The sequence below is a fragment of the Gavia stellata genome, chromosome 5 (genome assembly GCF_030936135.1).
Source record: "Gavia stellata isolate bGavSte3 chromosome 5, bGavSte3.hap2, whole genome shotgun sequence".
NCBI lineage: Eukaryota > Metazoa > Chordata > Aves > Gaviiformes > Gaviidae > Gavia > Gavia stellata.
Genome location: NC_082598.1, coordinates 27,941,169 through 27,962,987, shown reverse-complemented (window position 1 = coordinate 27,962,987; position 21,819 = coordinate 27,941,169).

Genomic DNA, 21,819 nt, shown 5'->3' with positions numbered 1-21,819 from the left:
GCAAATAAGCATACAATCAGTGAAGGACGTGAGAAAAAGTAGATTAGTTGCCATAAATCCAGACAGCAGAAGTGCTTAGGGTAAGTCTATGTTGCTGACCGGTATGTGTAGAGAGACACTGGCTACATTTTGTCCTCGCTGCATGTGGAGCACACTGCATGGTGTCCTGGTGCACTGCTTCAAATTTGGTACCAGAGTGGTACCGATTCAAAAGCACCAGGAATGTGCTAAATTGTACAGCACAAGACTCTTGAGTACAAATGTAAAGCAAATTTACAAAAGAAAATAATTTCTCCAGTGTATTAAATTGCAATTGTAATTGCCTTCTTAGTGTATACTTGGTTTGGCAGTACAAATAGAACTGAGTACAAATGGGGAAGTTACCCACAAAATCTCCCTTTTAGTTTTCCCTAAAAGAGCTGAAAGAATGGCCCATGAAGCTGTTCATCCTGGCTATCATGGGATGGTGTTGTGGGGTTTCCATGAGAGTCAGGCAGTAGCTTTATATCCCATCCATTAATGTCAAAGTATCCTTGAACACAAAGGACAACACTAGATATGGTGGCACTTGTAAATATAGATCAGTGTTTGACAAAGCAACTGTAGTGGGTTGACCTGGGCTGGACATTAAGGCTGGGGGTGGGCAAGATCTTGGGAGAGGACATAGCCAGGACAGCTGACCCAAACTAACCAAAGCGATATTCCATACCATATGGCATCTGCTCAGCAATAAAAGCTCAGAGCAGAAGGCGGGGGGACTCATTTGTTACTTACGATGTTTGTCTTCTGGAGCAACCGCTATGCGTACCGAAGCCCTACTTCCCAGGAACTGGCTGGACATCGCATGCTGATGGGAAGTAGAGAATAAGTCTTTTGTTTTCCTTTGCTTCCACGTACAGCCTTCGCTTTTGCTGTATTAAACTGCCTTTATCCTGACCCACAAGGTTTTTTTCACCTTATTTTCTCCCCCACGGTGTCCTGCTGAGGAGAGGAGTGATAGAGCGGCTTGGTGGCCCCTGGCATCCAGCCAAGGTCAACCCACCACAGCAATAAACTCCTTATTGTGCCATCACGGTCAAGCATCCTCTGTGTGACTGGTCACACACATAATGGGTTCTGACTCCTGCACTTCCAACCACAGACTGTTTAATGTAGCATAAGTGACAAAATCTATATTTAGGATGGGATATATCGCCCTTAACTTTAGCCACCAAAAACACTGTCTAATCTAAGCTAGACATCAACAATCTAACTAGGTTCCCTCCGTCAGTGGAGAGTGATCTTATATATCTATCTTTATAACCTGAACCACTTCCTGACAGAAGTTCATCTCCTTTCAAGAGATCTATATGATTAGCATAGATAGATCCTTACCATTCAGACAGTCAAAATGAGACTAAATGAATCCCACTCTCAAGGAAAACAAATAAATAGGAAGTCACTGTGGAATACAAATCTGAATTTGGTAAAGACAGTTATATCCATTCACAACAAGGAGGCATTCTGCAGAAATAGCATTGCTTTGACAAAAAGATCATTTTGCCATAGCTTTGGCCTGAGTTCAAATGTATTGACAAGTCTTCAAGACAGAAAAGGATGAATGAAGGATTTAAGAAGAGACAAAATACTGAGGCAAGGCAGCCTGGTAGATGGTTGGTTTTTTCCTTCCTGAATGAGCTGTGCCACTCAGAGCAGAAAAGATGCAAGAAGCGTTAAGCCAAGAAGGTTGTGTGTGTGTGTGTACAGGTAATTAAAAATGCATCGTTCAGTGTGTAAGTATGTATATCAACCTGGTTTTGCTGTTGAATTCCCTATTAAAAATCTTATTTTGTATGAGACTGTAATATATATAAGTACTATAGATTCTAATAATTTAATGTTTCTTTATCTTTGTTCATGGTCTCCTAAGAAGGAAATAACTGTTTCTAAAGTTCAAAGCTTCCTGACTACTTTTGAAGTCATGACAGCACTGTTCCTAGGAAGGGCTGTGATCTAGGCAGCTGTCCCCCAGGAATAAAAGTAAATTAATGGGAAAAAAATCATAGAGATATAAAACGGTGCTTTCATCAATAGTGCTTTTCAGTTTTGCTTTATGATATGTCATCTGGTGTGGGAGGGGAAGCAAAGTAACTTGTACTTTGAAGTGGTAGCATGTTCTGAAGCAGTCATTAATGTAGTTCATACCTCTTCTTAGGTACCTGAATCAGAGTCCCTGATTCATTGAGGTGCTCTGTGCAGCCAGGGTACCTTGAAAAACTCAGGCCTGTGCAAGCAGCCCGGAGGGCAGAAATCCGACAAAGAAAACTATTAACTGGAGAGCTTTGGGGTTGAAAATATAAAATAATTTCCAGTTAAGATGTTATAGTTTTCCAGTCTTTTACAAAGACCTTGCAGCTAGCCAGAAAAGTATCTTACATTAAATTATTTACAACTAAGAAACATAGTTTTCTCTTTAGCTTCTTTTAATTTCAAGTTGAACAGTTAGATCATAGGTTTCACTCTTCTTTCTTCACATTTAAATTATTAAGACATAAAATCTTTTCACATTATATTACGAATACATGAGTACCTTCCTGTAATTTTCATCAGTTTGCACACACTTTCATAATGTGTTAATGCCTGTTGCATCCATTTATTTCTAATTTTACCAGGGAAATTTAATGTCTCCTTCCATGGCATAAGCATCCCCTTGGTCAGTTCACACATAATTAGAGGGGTTGCTCTTGTGAGATAGAAATCAGTTATTTCCTCTACTATGAGCATATAATACAGCTTCCATTACATTTCCTTTCCTTGACAGGTCAAGGAAAGTAGAGGACAATATATAACTTAATTCTTATGATGGATTGTACCTAATTACTTAATTGCATATGTTGACATGTATGATAGTTATTGTATTGCATTATTTTAGCTGATAATGGATAACGTAATTCAGCTGAAATGTAAAAGTACATGGAAATAAGCTCAATATCTCCACATTTTGTCCCCTCTGGAAGGGCAGTTTGTCGCTGAGACCTACTGAAGAGGATCTAAAGATCTAAGGATCTCAAATGCTCTGAGCTTTGTTTGAATGTTCTCTCTGATAGATTCTGCTTTGAACTAGATCTTATGTAAGATTGGCTCTAACAGGTCAGAGCAATGCACACTTAGACGTCCAGTGGGAATGCCCAAAGGAGAGTGTCAGAACAGGACATGCAAGTAGATGAACTTCCCCAGATGCTCTTCCTGTGGTTTCCGGTAATTTGTGGTTTAGGGGATTCCTTAGAGAGTGGTATCTTTGTATTTAATAATCACAGATGGACTTTTCTTTCATGTCTTTGTCCAGTGACTTTGGTCACCATTGCCATCTACTAGGAAACTACAGCCTTCTGTGGCAGGGATGTCTACAGCTTAGTTACAAGTCGCAAGATAAATGCCTCCCTTTCTTTACTTTAGGAATTACCTTTTAGTTTTATTTGGAGCTCTTTTAGTCTTTTAATGGAGGAGACAGTGAACATCTGATCAGATTCACTCTTCACTATTTGCTCTCATACATTATTCACTCTTTTCAAATAATTTGATGATGTACAGAATTGTCTTACCTCTTCCCTCATATTTGCTTCTTTTCCAGGATGTTTCCTGCTCTATAAATATACTTCTCATACCTAAGCCATTTCATAACTTTAATTATCCTTGATGGTCTTTGCTGAAAATTTTCCAATTCTACTAATTTGGTACATTACATAGAAAGCAAATATTAAACTGGTATTTCTGACATTATTGCTGCAGTAAAACATTGAAGACTGGAGAGTATAACATGAATTTGTTATGTTACACTTAGCTTCACATTTGCTTCTCAAGAAATATTTCACCTTCCATTACATGAAGAGGAAAGTAATATGTTGCTTTAATTTTTGTAAATTATACTTCTAGGCATTCGAACTACAGAATACTGAAAAGGTCAGAGTACTATAGTTCACCAATGTAATTTATGATACGTCTTATGCATGCTAAGAAATAGCACACATTGGGGGAAAAATGTAAACTCCATGTAAAAAAAAAAATCAAATTCAGCCAAAGGTGACATACAGAAAGACTAATAGTTTAGCATTTTAGATTTTTTTTTTAGTTTTAAATTGGTGGACTTGGCAGTGTTAGGTTTACAGTTGGACTTGATGATCTTAAAGGTCTTCTCCAACCTGAATGATTCTATGATTCTATTTCCTATTGCATTTATGTTACATTTCGATGGCAAAACTATAGCTGTCATTGAAATGTTTTACAAATATTAATTCATCCATATCTTAGTTAATTAAGTATTCTTATGAGAAAACAGGAGTAGGGTGATGTTCCAGTCAGAGCAGATTTTCTAACCTGTATGCAATAGTTTATTCTCAGTGATGAATGGCTCATAAGTAGAAGGAATTAGAATCGAGAACTTCTTGGGTGCCACAGTTTTCTTTCTATGATACAAATGTGTGTATATTACATGATTTTTTTGGAACTTGCTAGTGTGCAACAAGCCTCAGGCTTTTGTTACTTCCAGATTTGAAACTTCATTGCAGTCCTGCTGAAGCTACCATTCAAACTGCTCGGAAACTAAGTCAAGGCCAAAATGATGCTGTCTGTCATTAAGTGAAGCTGCACTTTGGCAATGCAATAAACTAGTACTTACAGATGCCAGTAAGACTACATGTGCAATTTCTGATTTGAATCTACTATGTTGAATGACTCAAGCCCTGGCTACCCAAGATAACAACTCTTTCTGGGGGACATGTTAATATGGTTGAGTGTAATTGAACAGCTTGAGCCAGGGGCTTTCTCATATAGACAAATATGAGCTGCTCAAGTTGTATTCTGCAAGGGACATTTCAATTCTTATCTCACTCCTATTAATCAGCTATCACCCAGAAAAGACTTTTCACGCACCCTGTTGTCGTGGTTGAAGAGGGACTAAGATATCTGGGGAAAAAAAAGGGGTAGGAGATATATGAAACTAATACATCACAGAGTTAACTCATGCAACTTGCTCAACTTAAAAACAATTAAAATAATATCTTATATAGCTGAAATTAATTTTTCTTATGTAACAGAGGTAAGGTGGTTTTTAGAGGAAAAAAGAGTAAAATGTAACATTCCATTTGAGCAGGAATGGAATGCATCACATGTTTGCATTTTTTTAATGGCTTTAGAATGCTGAATACAGTTTGTAATGAAATGGTATCTGCAAATGTAATCACAGAATCAACAGCAACTGACTGTTTTGTACCCTTGTGTATCCAGTGGAAAATGGAATTTCAATTATTATGCTTGGCATCTTATTAAAATTTTCTATTCTAATACATTTTTTCCTCAACTTTCCTGTCCTAATACTCACAAGAGAAAATTTTTCTTCCTACCATTTATTTATTCCTGACAGGATGGAATTCACTTATAATTTCTTACATTAAATCACCCTATCATTATAAATTACTTTCTCATTTCTATGCTCAAAACATGTATTTAGGTGAAAGAGTTCATATCCTTTAGAGATATTTTTGTGATACTTTTTATATTTGATTGGCAGTGTAGCACAATAGTGGTTGAGCAACATGAGTAAACAATAACAATAAATTTCAATAAATCTGAGTATCAGTAGTAGCAAAGGGGTGTTATTGCAGGCTGATAATCAACACTATTGACTAATTTAGTTATTCTGGGTTTTGGACACTTTTATGTGTATTTTCAATCAAATCTCATTCAAGGAATGCTACGGAAAAAAAATTCCTCTTGCTCATATATACTGTCAGTACAATTAAGTCCCCCTAATAGAGTACTTCTGAGTACGTATTTAGGAAGACAGAGAAAAGTTTTAAAAGACAGAACTATGCCTGAAATGCTGCTGTAGTTGTTCACCAAATAAGACTGTAAATCATCCTTCAAACGTCCTTCATCCTCTGTTTCCAAGCCTTGGAAATAGAGAGTCAAATTAATAGACCAAATAAGTAAAACATCTTCTAAACAGTCATGTTTTGCTATAACTAGCAGTCTCAAAGCCCTTCGTGTGAAACTGCTGATAAACAGTGACCATTCGCCATGTGGTACCCTCATAAGAGAATATTTGAAATACTCCACAGAAGTCTTTCTGATCATTTCTGTTCTTCTCTGGCAGGGTGTTTTTATAGCAGCAGGTTTCATGGAAGTGTGAGACAGGCCTCCTATACAAGACTGCACCACAAGAAAGAGAAAGAGCACTAGCTCTCACCTGCTAAAGAACTGAAGACCTGTCAAAATGGCTAAAATAACAACACTCAAGGTAAACCCCTGTCATTCGGACTTGGGCTGAATCTCAGGTAGCGTCTTTGCAGGACAACTTCTAACTGCTTCACCAGATGTAGCAGAGTGGGATGTACCTAAAGCAAGGTCTGTCTGTAGGTCAAAATATTCTCTGTGCCTTGGACTGAAGTTAAGTTATATCTTGGAGTTAGGAGTCTGAAGGGTGGTAGTGATGTTCAGCTTCCTTTAAATGGGCAGTAGCACTAACACTGTTTGAAATACTCCTTCAAGCAAGAAAAAACACTGGAGTCAGCCAAGTTATTCTGTATAACTGCAGGTTAATAGCCTTTATGAGGAGATCTTGGAAGGGGACCAAGGCATGACAGTTTTCTACATTTTCTATAGAAAAATAACAACATAGCAACAAGGTGCTCAGAGCTCGTCTGTAGTAAAACATGACTTTACTATTGAAGTTATAAAGTCTAGAATTGAAAAAGTGATCTTTCTATCTTTTGTTCTGAATAATTCTCCTACATGCTTAAACCCCTACACAGTCTATACTGTGAAAGAAAGCTCACACTTTTAATTGTTATAACAGTAGCCAGACCTGAAACAGAAAAGAGACATTTTACCATCAATGAATTTTCTCCTAAACTAAAGTAATAATCAAAGACTTATTTTATTTTATTTTATTTTAATTTAATTTATCAAATTCTGTATACAGAAAAAGGCAGCAAAAGGCGTATCACCCTACCACCCTACCTAGACTTTGGATAATGTTCTATAGTCTCCAGAATGTAGGATAGCACAGCAGAGAGCATTGGCCAAATAGCACGAATGGCTGATTTTTAAATTCTCTTTTCTTTGAGTTTTAATATATCTGTCTTGCATCTCAATTTTGTTCAGGAATAAGACCCTTTCAGATGCTTGCTTAGGGACATGCTATGTTATCAGAAAGAGGAAAAAGTACACAGAAAGTTACAAGATGTTATAGAATGCTATAATAAGATAAAGTTAAGCTCTTATGTGTTATGCTTTGAATAAGTGGTACAAGAGAATTTGCCCTATATTTTCAATAGCACTGGATACCACGCAGGACTGTTAAGGTTCCCATTGTGCCCTCATAGATATATTCAGGTAGCAAATTATCCGCTATTAACACACCCACTTTCTGTCCCCCCCTTCCCAAACAAATTTGGCTTGGTGTGAATGTAGGATGGGGTAATTTGACTTTTGCAATCAGAGCAGACAGCTGTGAGTGGTACATGACATGAAAATGAATTATCCCTGCCCTTGCTCATTGAGAACAGATAGCGCTGTGCAGTTATTATGCTGTGTTGTAGTCTGTGCTTGACAGGTATGGAGTACAGGAGGATAAAATAAGCCTTTATTCCTGTTTTTTTAATTATTCCTGTACACACAGACAAAGAACTTTATACAAACATCACATTCCTTAATTTCCTTTCTGTCTCTCCCCTCTCTGCATTCTTCATCACTGTAAGATAACTCCACCATGCTCTCAGTCACTCAGGCTTAATAGCAGAGTGTTAAATCAGACCCCCTTTTCCCTTTCCACCCCCTCCTAGACTGTTGTTAAATTTCTCCAGTTATTCCTCAGTAAGATGAACAAGTTATATAATTTCCTTTCTATTTCAGCTGTACCAGTTCTGACAATTTATCAAAACTGTCTTATCATCTCTCCCTTCACCTAATTCAGCTTTCTTCTTTTCCTCTTAGGCTTTACATTCCAAGCCTTTGGCCCAACTTATCAGAGCTTTTTCTCAGCCAAGTCTTATTGTCCCCCTTCCTATTCTGTGCTCACATTTCACTGATTTGGAAACTCTCTGTGCCTTCTTTGTGAGCAACAACTTCCCAGTAACAACTTGTCACTTCTACATATTCTACCCCAAGCTGCCAATGGTTCCTTGGAGTTCAGTTCCTTCTGCTCTCTGGCCTCTCCATCTTCTCTCTGTGTTCTCTTTTTCTTACTGGAAGCATCTACAATTTTGCAATTCAGCACATTCTCTGTTTCCTTTCTTTCCTCTTCTCCGAGCCCTTCAAGCCTTGGCTTGCTTACACCAGAAATACTTTAATTATTTTCTCATGCATTTTACTTATTCTGAACTGTGTCTCAGAGGTACAGATTTGAGCAGAGTTTGTGAGATATGCCCTTCATCATGAACTCAAAATATGAATAAGGGTAAGCAAGAGTGATTTTGGGGACTCGTGTGCTAGCATCTGAGTCACAGAGCCATGCTCAGCAGCTCGAGTTTGAATAAATCATTTGAATTACTGTATAATGAGAGCATAGAGGCATATTTTTTTTGGATGCTTTTTGACAACTAGTTTTGAAAAAAAAATCAACAGCTTGCATAATGTAGGAAATATGATAAATGGGTCCCTATAAACACATGCATTTCAAATGTGAGTGCCTACAGTTAGGTTCCTAAAATCTCATGTAGACAGTTACATAAACAATCTACTCTGAAGCGCTGAGTAGTCACATCTCGCAGTGACTGCAGCGGCTGACCTGCCTGGCTTCCCTTTGAGTGCACCCCAATGAGCTTCTGTGGCTTACCAGCCAGCAGAAGGACCAGCCTTCCTGACCAGTCCATGCTGCCACCTGCATCTGCTCCTGAGCAGTCCCTGGAAAGTATCTGACTTCCAACCAAGTCTGTTTATCGTTTCCTGCAGTGAAAGGGGCTTTTGCATTAGCTAGTGCATTTGGGTGCCTGTGTTTTCTTTTTATATATTGCTCTCCTGTGTGAGCTCCTATGTGTGTCTCTAGAAATTCAGCCATATAGGAAGTGCTGTGGTCCTCTGCACGGCGTGACCAGTTCTGTACAGGTCAACGGAGGGTGAGGGAGGGCAAAGGCTTTGACTCCTCTTCATTTCTTCTGTTTTGCTGCCTGGACCACAAAGATCTTGCTTCGAGCTTATTTTCACACCTCCCAATTTCTCTCTTTCCCTCACATGCATCTGCGAAAGGGAAGATCCATGTGTCCAACCGCACACCCCAGAGAGGGGACTGCCATATCTGCTGGGGACATGCCATGGGTGGCGCAAGAGGAAGGCACCAGTCAAACCGAAGTAAATTTTTGCTTTCTCACAAGGCAAACAAATGACATAGCTGTGCCTGACACTTCCCGAGCACCAGAGGCTCTCTCTCCCTCTAGGGAACCTCAGGTTAATGAGATGGAAAATGCAGTCAGCAGATTCTGCGCCATCAGAAACCACCAAACTTGCACAAACTGCCCCCATACCACTGAACTGTGCCTTATTTCTAAACCTAAAAGACTATTAATACCAGATTCTTAGCTAAGTCCTGATTTGATTTTTAATACCTTTCCTCTGACCTTCATACTAACATTTTAAAAAAGAAAAGTAAAGGCAGCTGCCTCACAGATACTGAAGTCTCTACAGTAATTTTCAGGCAGAAAATCAAATTGCCTGTGGGCTGTAGATTTTCATAGTGTGCATGCATAGCAAAGGTCACCTTTAACATTAAGGGCATGAATCTCGTTTTCCCTCCATCATTTGAGCTTTGGTGTAACGTCATTAATAACTTCAGCAGATTCACACTGACTGAACTGTGGGGTAACTAAGACCATTAGTTTGGCCCAGACCTTGTATTTAAAGTGTAACTAATGGCAACGAAAAACCTCAACTGTGCTTTAGAGAGAAAATACAATAATGAAAAGCTGCTGACAGCTTCGTAGGAACCATATCAGGTTGCTTACTTAATTTTATACAAAACTCTCCTTTACTAGATCCCACCATCTTTTTTTTGTTTTGCAAAGCAAATTAACCCACTACCCCCATTTTTCAGACAGAAGTAAGGTTCCGAGAGATAAAAGAATTGTCAAAAATCATTCAAAGGGCAAAATCACAGGTTTTTTTAATCCTCTTATAGTCCCTTATGCTCAGAATGTGACAAGCTGGAGCCTGTAAAGGAGAGAAGGCAGGACAGCGGTGGTACAAGACATCCAGAAAGGAGAGAGAATGAAGTCTGGCTTTTGAGCTTGTTTTGAATTTTGTTGCTGGAAAAACAAGGCTTAGCAAGCTTGCTCTGAGAGAAATCTAGATACCTTTCTAGCTACTTACAGAGTTCCTAAAATCCCAAAATACTAGTACTTTTGGGTGAAGGAACTGGTGAAGTGCTACAATAGTACTCATTCCTGCAAAAAAGCTACTCTCATCACACTGTTTGAAAGGACTATTTGTGCCAGAGCTAAAGGTGCTCATTTCTTCATGAACTTTAGCTCACACACAAAATACCAGGGAAAGAACAGTTAGTCCTTAAGAAAGGCAAGGGACCTGTCATTATACAAGTCCTATACCTCTTCCTGCCTTCTGATACAAAGCTTCTCCCAACTGGTAACCTCAGACAGAAGACAGACTCACCCATTCCTTCTCACAAATTGTGCTTTTGATATGCAGTTACTAGCCAGCGCCTTCACGCCTCAGCTGTGTTCCCAATATCACAGAGTGAGGCTCTCACATGAAAAAGCCAGAACCTGAAAATTTCCAGGACAAATATGAAGACAAGGGTGCCAAATGTAGAAACTGCTGGAGTCATAGACTCAAAGCGTGTCCTGCTTTCACTGTTGTGGGATTACACCAAGAAGCAGTAGGCTTTGACGCTGAGGCTTTGTGTTACACTGGATGGCTGTGAGCCACAGCGTGATATCCCATGTGCATTCATACAGCCTTGGAGTTTGCTGGAGCACTCTGAGTCGAATCTGCTGCTGCTGGTAGAGGTTTTCTGTTAACATACTTGCTTGTAAATAAAAAGAGCTATACCAAAAATAATTACAGCAATGAGTCATTCCCAAATCATGACCCATTTTTCTGTGATTAACATTTCTAGGATCTAAATGAGCCAGCTGTGATATGCAGTGTGTTAGTTCAGTGTTCTCTATAACAAATCAGGTTTTTTCAAAAGTGAATAGTGGTCCAATACTTAAAGCTAATATCTCTTGTTTAATTCAAATATATCTGTACTGACCTTACCCCGATACTCACCGTGCTTAAGTGACTGTGCCTGTGCTTTTCCTCCATCTCAAAACCTCCCACATAAGGTAGTCACATTCTGTTTCAGAAATGGTACTGCCTGAATTAAATTTATTTCAGATTCCTCTTTCCACAGCTATTAGTTTCCACAGATTAGAGAAACCATTTCTTAACAGCCTTCCAGAGTGTCACATCTTTAATACATCAGATATCTCAATTTGGCTGTATCCTTTATGGAGTACAGCCAGCACCTGTATGGCTAGACCCTGTTGGTTCCTAGAAAGATTTCCTGCACTGCTCAAAGATGCTTGCTTTTCTTGGCTCCTTTCATGGATGCCTTTCAAAGTAGTACAGTGACTTGCAAGGATCTGTAGACCGAGGGTAAAACTGCAGAGCTAATTATCTGGGTGTAGCACTAGAGTACCTGGATGCCTCCAGTACAGAGAGCAAAGGATGCAAATCTGTGACAGTTTGGATAATGGATTTCTATCACAAGTCATCATTCTCTGAGCCAAGGCAATAAAAATTAATCTAACTGAAATTTATGGTTGTTGTGATACAGCAATACATCCATGTGGAGTAAAGTTTGGCGGTATGTAAAGCACTGGTCAATAATACATGATCATGTTTCTGTTTGTGTTAGCTCCTGTGGCACAACCTATTACTAACAGTTACCCATACTCCTCTTTGGCATTGTGGTAAATCCAATTTTGAGCAATGGAAGTTCCGGAATTTCATCCTTTGCACCCAATAAATCATATTCCACAATGTATTTATACATTGGCACAGAAATCTACTTTTATAAAAATTAAATTTTATCTATTCTTACTGGATTTTCCAACAGTAGTGTTTCTGGTTACAGACAGGCAAAACCTTCAACATGGATATCCTTTTTTGGCAGTTCACCCTTACTTCAAAGTCTGCACGTTATGTCTTGGTCCATTTTAGCGTTGAATTTTCTTCTTGGGAGACATTGCTTATTAGTGCATTAAAATTCAGGAGAAAATTATGCAAAAGGTGTGTGAGCACAATTAAGAACATAGCTGTGATCAGTTAAGTATTAATTGGTGCTGGTTTTCAGCTACAGTGTAGGCAGATTTTTCAGAAGGTATTGTCACACTTAAGCTACTTAAGCAAATAGCACACGCTACTTCGTAATTCTGAATTTATTTCTAACTGAATTCTCTGAATACTGCCAAGTTACAATTGTATAGCTTCTACTTCTAAGCTTAACAGTGATTCAGATCATCACTTCTGAGAGTCATAATTTTCTGCAAAAATAAAGTATGTTCTTTATGTTCTTTCAATTGTTCAGACTGTATTTGAGTTTCCTGAACATGTGCTATGTATTTACATCTTTTCAAGAGTAATATTGTCCCTGCATTGAAGGTTATTAAAAAAAAAAAAAACCCAAACAAACAGAAAATATTGAGACAAACAAAAATATGCAGAGATTTTACTTTCTTGTACAGATTTTAGCCTTTACCATGTTTCACTTCCTGCTTTTTTTTCCCCCAAAGTAATACCAGAATGGGGTTAGAGTTAACTAAAACTTAATTTACTGTTTCAGGCTAATGTGAATATCTACGAATCCTGTGAAAACACATTTTGCTTTACATACTTTTAATGGCAGAACTTAAAGATTTCTGTAAAGCACACATTTCATCAGCATTCATCCTAAGAAGAACATTAGGTTAAACAGACGTAGGTGAGAATTTCCATTGTATTTTCCAGTGATTTAGGCATCTGGTTTTGCTCAAAAGCAAAAATTTTAGTATTTCCCAGAAAATGAAATTACTAAAAAAACATTTGGTCAGTCAGCAATGTTTGTTATCAGAAAGTTGAAACAATTTTATTGAACTTTTAATCTGAAATGCATTTTGAAAGGCTCCATTTTGCAGAATGTTTGGAAACATTTCAAAATGGCAACATGCAGTTTTACACTGTCAGAAAAAAACTCTTGCAGTAAGAACATGACGTCTTAGTGAGTGCTTCCCTGTTATTTCAATGATAATGTTCTGCTAAGAGCTTCTTGACCACATCGATTTGTTGGAAGGCAAACCTCATCAGGCCCTCTCCACCCACGGGGATGGGTCTTCTGAAAGTAGTTCAGGTTAAGTAGAGGCTGTGCAGGTATGAAAACTGCATAAAGAATTCCGTTTCTTACTTATCATCTTCATTCCAACTTCCTCACTGTACTGCCTGTCTGAATCTACCAAGAATGTTGATTTACACCTATGATGACATCAAAAGACATCTAGGCAGTTTAGCCTGCTGGGACTGCCAGGGTACCCTCGCTCTGTGCTCTTCTCAGCTTTCCTTACTGGATAACCTAACTTTTCTGCTTTCTCTTTCTAAATGGTGGAAGCAATTACTACAGGATATTGATCCTTTCTGGTCGGTCTTGAAGATGAACAGTGCTATTAGGCCTATATTACTGTTTGAAATGTGTTTTGCTTTTGCCAATATTGCTAGCAGTCTATATACAGGTATAATGGCATACATTTCCGAGGTTCAGTTCTCTGTTTATTGAAGTGTAGTCTCAAATATGTGATGATGACTGAATAAAATATATCATTTTAGCCCATTTCCCCTACCTGAAATATTTGTCTACATTGCCATTCTTTGTAAATCCTTGTAAAAATAGTCCAAAGGAACTATGTCAACTGTGCAAAAAAGATTTGGAATAGTCCCAGCAGGAACTCTCTATTCTTTCAATTGTGAAAGTTAATCTGATAAATTCAGACTTCTTTTTACAGCCTAAACAAGACTATATAGAAAGTCAAGGAAAACAAGGGCAAACTCACCATGTATTAGGTAAATATTTAGTTTTACCTAATGTTATTTTCTTCGGTCTACAGAAAGAGAAGTATTTTTCTTGTTGTTGGTTTCTTTTCCAATGTCATTGCATTTTGTTAAGGAATCAGACTGCAAATTCAGGTTAGAATTTGATCTAGTGCCTACAATACTTTTGCACTTATTACTGTAGATTTCTCTGAAATAAATGGTGACCATGAGGATAGAAGCAGGTTAAAAAAACCCAGGAGGTGAATGTTCAGTTAAAATCCACCCCCAGTTCTTTTCAGCTGAGAGCATAATCTAACAGGGCTTTTCATCCTAAAGTACAATCCTGTTTCTAAACCAGTATTGGCCGGTTTTCAAGCTCTCCCTTGGGAGGCTGTGCTGGATGGGAGGGCTGGTATCAAATCCACAGCAACACCCTCTTCTACACAGTGGGAGGAAGGCAACCGATGTCTGTCCCATAAAGGGCACTCCAGGACATGCTCCAAAACAGGTCCCATGTGGTGGTCTAAAAATTAGTAGCTGGATAAAACAGGAGGTTTTATCTTCACTGTTGTCAATTCACACTAAATTACAGGAAGAAAGAGAAATTAATCTTAAAATAATGTAACCAGGCTTGATTCAGACATAATTTAGGGATTAACAGCGGCTGAACCTGAGGCCATCATCTCTCTTTTGATTGCTAATTATCAGGAAGTGCCCTCACTTGATCATTATTGCTCAGTTAAATCAAAAATATGCTAAAGGCATAAACAGATAACATTCAACCACTGTCTCATAAAGTTTTGCCTAAAGAAATACTTATGCCCGGGAATCTTTTTTTCTGCAACACCTTGTGTGAGCTATGGAGAACAGTAATATACACTGTGTATTTGCGTACTCTGTTTTTCCATAAATTTACAGTTTCTTTAAATTCTATAAATTGTCACGTAACATAAACATACAGAGTGTAGACTTCACAGAACACTTTTCGTTAAACATTTGCCTTTTCCAAACTGCGCCCATTATGGAAAGTGAACATATTCTACCTGTATTGAAAGACAACTTTCTTTAGACAAGTAAAGCGCTGCTCTTTTCAAGAACTCTTATAAAATAGATTGCACTTTTTTTGTTTATTTTCTGCCTACCTGTTTACATACTCTTTCCATTGCACCAAATAGCCAAGATAAGCTAGTCATTTCTTTCTCAAAGACAATATGAACCTTAAAATGTAGTGTTGGAAAACTCTGAGTATTTAAATGGACTCATTTCCTGAATTCTTTTAAGATGTATTGGATTGATTAGTTTTCAGATTTTTAGGGGAAAATATAAGAGTTTTAGCATAGCTTTCAGAGAGACAAATATGTCATTGAACAGGGGGAAAATTCTTCCTAGCAGGTTACTACTCTAAGAAATTAAGTGGGATCACTTGAAGTTAATAAACAACTAGCAAAGACTATGATCAATCTTGTTTATAATTCTCCTTTTCCCCGGAAGAATGCTATTTCAGAGGATATGACTAGAGTCGATGACAAAACAAGGCAATATGAAAGAAAAGCAGATCAGTTGCATAAGGGACTCAAAAAGAAACAACCCACATTTTTTTTTACTGCCTGACTGCTGTCAGCAATCTCCCCATAAGTTATCAAGCGAGAAACTAATATGCGACAACAGAGAAAGGTCACTCACCACAATAAGTCAGCAAATGTTTATAAAGGTTACACATTATGATGACAATTGTGAACACCATGCTTATTCCATGGATGAGCAGTGAGGCAGTGAAGTTTCATTAAAACCAGAGTGATGTTATTAAACTTTTATAATTTGACTGGGATACGTGCAGCAGTATTTTTCATAAGCTCAAGCCTGTGCAATGTGCAATGAGGGAACCAATAAGTAGTGAATTACAATAATCAATATGTGAAATAACAAAAGCATTAATCAACATTGCAGCAGTGTCCTGACCTAGGAAGAAATTAGTTTTATATAGAGCACATACATACTAGATAAATTACATACTGGGCCAAATGAATGGCTCATGTAACTCAATTGCTGATATATGCAGCTGGTGACACATTTGGATCTAGTGATGAATTTGGATGATTACATTTTGACATGATATCATACTGAGTCGGGCAATTAGCATAACAACATTTTCACAAGGACTTATTTTGATGTAAAATTTATGTAGATTCAGCTGTGCTTATGCACATCTTGTTTGCATGGGACATTATATTGCTCCACAAGAAAAAGTCACTGAGTTTTGCTGGTATGGGTTTCCACAGATGGGTAAGATCAAGTGTGCGTATTCTGTTACTGGAAACAGGAAAATTATGATTTTTTTTTTATTGATAAGGACATCCCTTAATATAGAGCCCTGAATCAGAAGTGATCAGAAGTGATTGAATAAACCAGGCAGGGGACCATTTGCAAGTGTTCAAAGATTTTGTAGCACAGCGAGAGAAAATTAGTGTTAAAATTTGTGTGTTGCAATTATCCTTTCAGAAACCCTTTTTGTTTGATCTTATTGATAGAGGTGATGCGAAGGTAGCAGAGATGGGTTTTCTTGCGTCACTATCTATAGTGTCATTCCAAGTACCTAGAAATATGTACGTGTTTATTGCAATTATTTATATGCAATGTATAAAAGGTAAGAGATATGTTGGAAAACATTGTTACAGAAATGTTTGAAGGTTGGGTTTGAACAAAAGCCGCCTTTAGCGTATCTCTTCATTAAAGATAGTATAGAATAGCACCAGTGATAACTATACATATATATATACACATATACATATACATATACATATAGCCATTCCAATTTTCTCAGCTCACCATTGGGATGGATGATAAGACTGTTTCAAGTGTAAATGTTCTCCTTCAAGAGATACGAACAGGTCCACTTGCTATCCTCCAGGGTTAAGATAAATTATTTGGTACACAGTGTTAGTGTGAACTTCTTCCAGAAATGAAAGGAGGGGGTGAAAATGAATAGCAGTATGGCTGCTTTCCCTAGGTGCATCTCCCTCAGGAAATACAAGCATTTTTGGAACGGAAGCAGGAGCACAAACATAAGCAATAGGCAAGAGAAGATTTTTTGGCTAATAAGCAGACGTAGCTGTTAAAATTGAGGGAGACTTGTCTAGAATACAGCTGTTTTTACTAGCCAGAAGGAAAGGTCTGTATGAAGACTCAAGGGAATTTTCCAGGAACTTAAGAAGTGTTTAGAAAGAAAAGGTAAAAGAGTGAATTTGAAGCATCTTTAATATGCCTTTATTAAATCCTCAACATCGCTGTATTCTGTATATAAAAAAGCGTATGAAAAATAAATGAAAATGACAGGTTGTAGGCACTATGCTGGCTGATGTAGTGGTGATATGTATTGATCCTGCCTGTGATATGTCTGAGAGTTGTTCACTTGCAATGATTGCTTTTTTGATTGTTCACTCAATTCTTGTTAACAAAAAAATTCAGATTGAGATCCATTAGTGTCCTCAATTGCTAGTGACTGTCAATGAAGAGTTTGTTTTTACTTGGGCTAACTCTAACTTTGGTAGATGAGAAGAATACCCATGAGGTCACTGAATAATTCAGGAGTGACTCAAAGTCTGACCAACAGCATTAAACTGAATTTAGTCAACTGTTTAGGCAGAGCCAAAATAACAAAAGTTGATTTCATATTGAAGGAAGGGATTGAAAGAACAATGCTTTCCCAAGAAATCTGCGTGCTAAAGGTAGATTGAGCAGAGTCCTTTATCTTGTTTTTGATGAGCAAACTTGTGGTTCTCACCTGAAAAGGAGGAAACATAAGATGGACACTAACACTGGCCTAAAGCAAAAAGCTTACAAACATACTATCTTTCAATCACAGTAGCAGAACCCTGTTTCGAGAGAACTAGGGCATGTTATTTCAGTGTCTATTGTTTATTCACTCAGCTTTTCCCACACTTACTAACACACTGGAAGGACTTTATCTTAGAAGCAGTAGTTAGACTTTGCAAATGAGGATTGCCTTTCTTTTCATAGCTAATATTGAAATAAAATGCCATATCTGTAAAAAATTAAATGCATGATGATCCAAAAGGAGAAGACCTGGATAGAAAGTCCAGGCTGCGGGGAAGAAAAAATAAATCTTTGAATTAGAAAACCAATAGGTCAATTGAGTCACACTGAACACTTCCAGATTTATCCATTTTCTGTTTCCATCATTGTGATTGTTATGAACACTGAAGTGTTAAAAAAATGAAACAGTAACAACTGAGAACAGATTGGGACTTATTTCAGATAAGCTGTGCAAGCATACATAATAAAGGATAATTTCAGTCCCAAACCACCAACAATTAAAGCTGCATCACTCAGTTTTTCTAGAATTTTATATAATGTATTATTACTATTATTATTAAAGAGTCATTGATTGAAAATGTGTCTTTATTCCATTATAATTGAGTTACTTTGCTCAGCTTCTCTAAGTCACTGGAAAATACATCAGGAGCTATAATTTTGAGTGAAATTCTCTTTCTAAGTATCAGAAAAGGTATTGTAGGCAAAATTCTGTAATGTTACCAAAAAGGATTGTACTTTGGGGAAGTTCTAAATACATGCTCCTTGCCTTTTGCCTGGGTGAGTACACTTTGTATGCTGGGCATTAGTACAAAGCCTGTCATTATAAATAACACTTCCAGGCAACAAAGAAAATGAATTTTGGCCCATCTTTATTGTTAGTTACTCCATAGTTGCTTGTTGTATTTCATCAGAAAATATTATGTGCCTATCATTTCTAGAAAAATATAGTTGTTCTATTATCTCAGCCTAAAAGCTAAAAGCAGTAAAATATAACATGCTTTGACACTGCGATTTATTGTACAAAAGTGCAAACAGGGGAAAATGGATGTGAAACGAACCTAGCGAAATTAATGTGTTCTTTGGCAGCCTTTGGTTTATGAGAAGGTTACACTAAGCAGTTTGCTGCTGTGGAAAAATTTCCTTATTTTTCAGCCCTCTAAAACTTTTCCAAATAGTTTATAGGTTCGGTCTATCACCAATATGTATGTCAAAAAAATTCACTGTACAACTGAGAAGTGGAAATAGTTTTTTTGACAAGTTCATGCATGAATTACTGAAAGATAGACATTGTCACATAAATAACTGCTTCAGAAAGTAAACTAAATGAAGCCTGAGAGGTTTTAGCTTTTGTGTTCCAGGATTTCACATTCACTAATCCTTAGATGATGGTGCAAATTTGCATTTTACACTTACAAAGAGAACTTTACAAAAAGTAAAAAATGGCAAAATTACTTAAAGTCCAAAATAAAAGTATTCTTGTTGGATGGGGCTGTATATCTCAGTTGCAGAGGACTTATTTTTCTTTTGAAATGACAGTAACTCCATAACTCTGCTTTAGTAGAAACTTCTTGGTGCAGTCAGAAGAGCTGTGCTGTTTAATTAGATTTCTACAACAGGTTCAGAATCTTTGTATTTTGATGATCTGATTGAAGATCTCACAATGTAACCTTCCAGGCTTCTGAAATTCTGTGAGGAGTACTACAAATCCCCCTCTCCCATTGATGTGGGTAAGATGTGAATACAAGAATAATTTCTTAGGACGTACACCATGTCTTGAAAGTTCCGTTCCGTTGTTGCATTTAAATTTCTATAATCTGCTACTAAGGTTTTATTCTTTCTCTGCAACAGTGTTGTTTGTTTGTGGGGCTTCTTTGTGTTTTTTATTGTTTGTTTGTTATATTGGTCCTCAGCCTTGAAGCACTTTATAGGAGGAAGCATGACAGCTTTTATTACTAGAAGACGGGGATGGGCATTATGGTGGAGCCAGTGAATAGTATTTCTCTAGACTTGATGAATGCTGATCTCATTTACAAAATGCATTATTTTGCTTCCCATTCTGAGAGGAATACATTAATATTTTTGAAAATGACATTTCATGATTAGCTAAGCACGACACCTACACAGTCATTTCAAGTAAGATTGCCTGTTCTCAAAATTGTTTTACTATGTCAAAGGAAACAATAGTGTTTCTTGCAAGTCTGTTTAAAATTGAAAAACAATTATTTAAATTCACTTTGACTCACAGGTCTGACTTTTCCGTAAGTAAGTAAGCTCATTTCTGTATTTTCTTTTCTAATATTCTGTATTATATCTTATTTTCCAAAGACTTTCAACGCTCTGTGGATTCAGGAAGCAATTTTCATTACTATAAGCATTAATGTTTCTAGTGAGAAATGATTTAAGAACACTGAAAAGCTAATTGACCAGAGATTCATGGGAAATATTTTTCCTTTTATATTAAATATGAGTAGAATCTCAGTGAATTAATACAGGCTGAAAAGAGATACGTTTTCAAGGTTTCGTCTGTGATCTTGTGACATTTAAAAACAAAAATAAATGAAGAGCGCAGGTCAGTATTTACAGTATCTAAAGAGAGTAGTCTCTAAAGTAGTACATAGAAAATGAAAGGAACATGCCCTGTGATGTGGTGAGCTAGAAGTTCAACAGTGTTCAACGTGTCAAAGCCCATTGATCAGCCTGAGCCCTCACCTGAAGTAAATCAGCACATCTTCACTGGGTTCAGTGAACTGGGTCACTGTAGTGGGGTGTTTCCCTCAGCTCTAGCACCTATTCAGCTATACATATTTGATCACTTGGACTGTAAGTGTCAGTCTGTCAGCATAATGGTAGGTGTGACGCCAATTAGAGGTTTTCATTTCAGACAGCCGGCTCCCTGCTTTTGATGGTGACAGCACCTACCACGTGTGCTACAGCAGCCCAACATGAGAATATTCTGAATAATGTTAATTATCTCCCTAGTAGGCTGGACTAACCTCTTTTGCAATTACATGCACTAGTTTGCATCCCTATGTTTGCATTATATATAAGGAACTAGAGGCAAGAAATGCAGAGAGCTGAACTTCCCAAAAGGCAATGAATCTAGGAACATACGGCTGAAAACACACCACCACAGCGTAAGTTTCCAGATACTAATACTTGAAATGGCAATCTTTCTGTAGTTTTGTTCAGCCAGCTTTCAAGATCACTTGCAAGAACACATACTGAGGTCAGTAAATACATCAAATACCTACATCTGTATGTTCACCTGTGATCAAGATACCAGTGTAATATTTTTTTGCTTTGCGGAAAATATACAGCAGTAGCTGGACTGAGTTCTGTGTTTGTAATACCTAATTCTGTCATATGAGGTGTTTAAAAAAAAGAAAATGAAGAAGACAAAAAGAAAGAGAAAACCCATTAAATATGCTCCAATGACTGTAGAAAGGATTTCAAAGATAGACTATTCACTCTTCAATGTCAGAAATTCATTTGTTTCTAAGTTTCATCCTTCAGAGACCTTTGATCTGATTCCCGTTTCTCATCTTGCAACTTCAATACGTATAATGTTGCTTCATTATTTTCTGACATCTTGCCTCATGGTGAGCAGGTGTAACTTGAAAATAGTATATAAAAGCAATCTCTAATGCTGTTTCCGACCCCTGAGAAGTAATCTATGCCTGAACCACGCATTTGAAAGAAAAAGCATGTCTTAGGTGCCTGAAGTTTGAACAACTTTCTCTCCTGTTTTGGGATTTTTTCTGTCAAGCTGTTTGGCTCACAGGAACCTTAAATTTGGTGTACCTACCCTATTTTGATGCAGATGGCTACATATATGTTCTTAGGGCAAATCCCACACTGGATTAAGGCCCGTACAGTGAAGGAAAAGGAGCTGAGGAAGGAAATTTACTCTGCTTTCATTGCTGGTCAGATTACTTGTCACAGAATACAGCT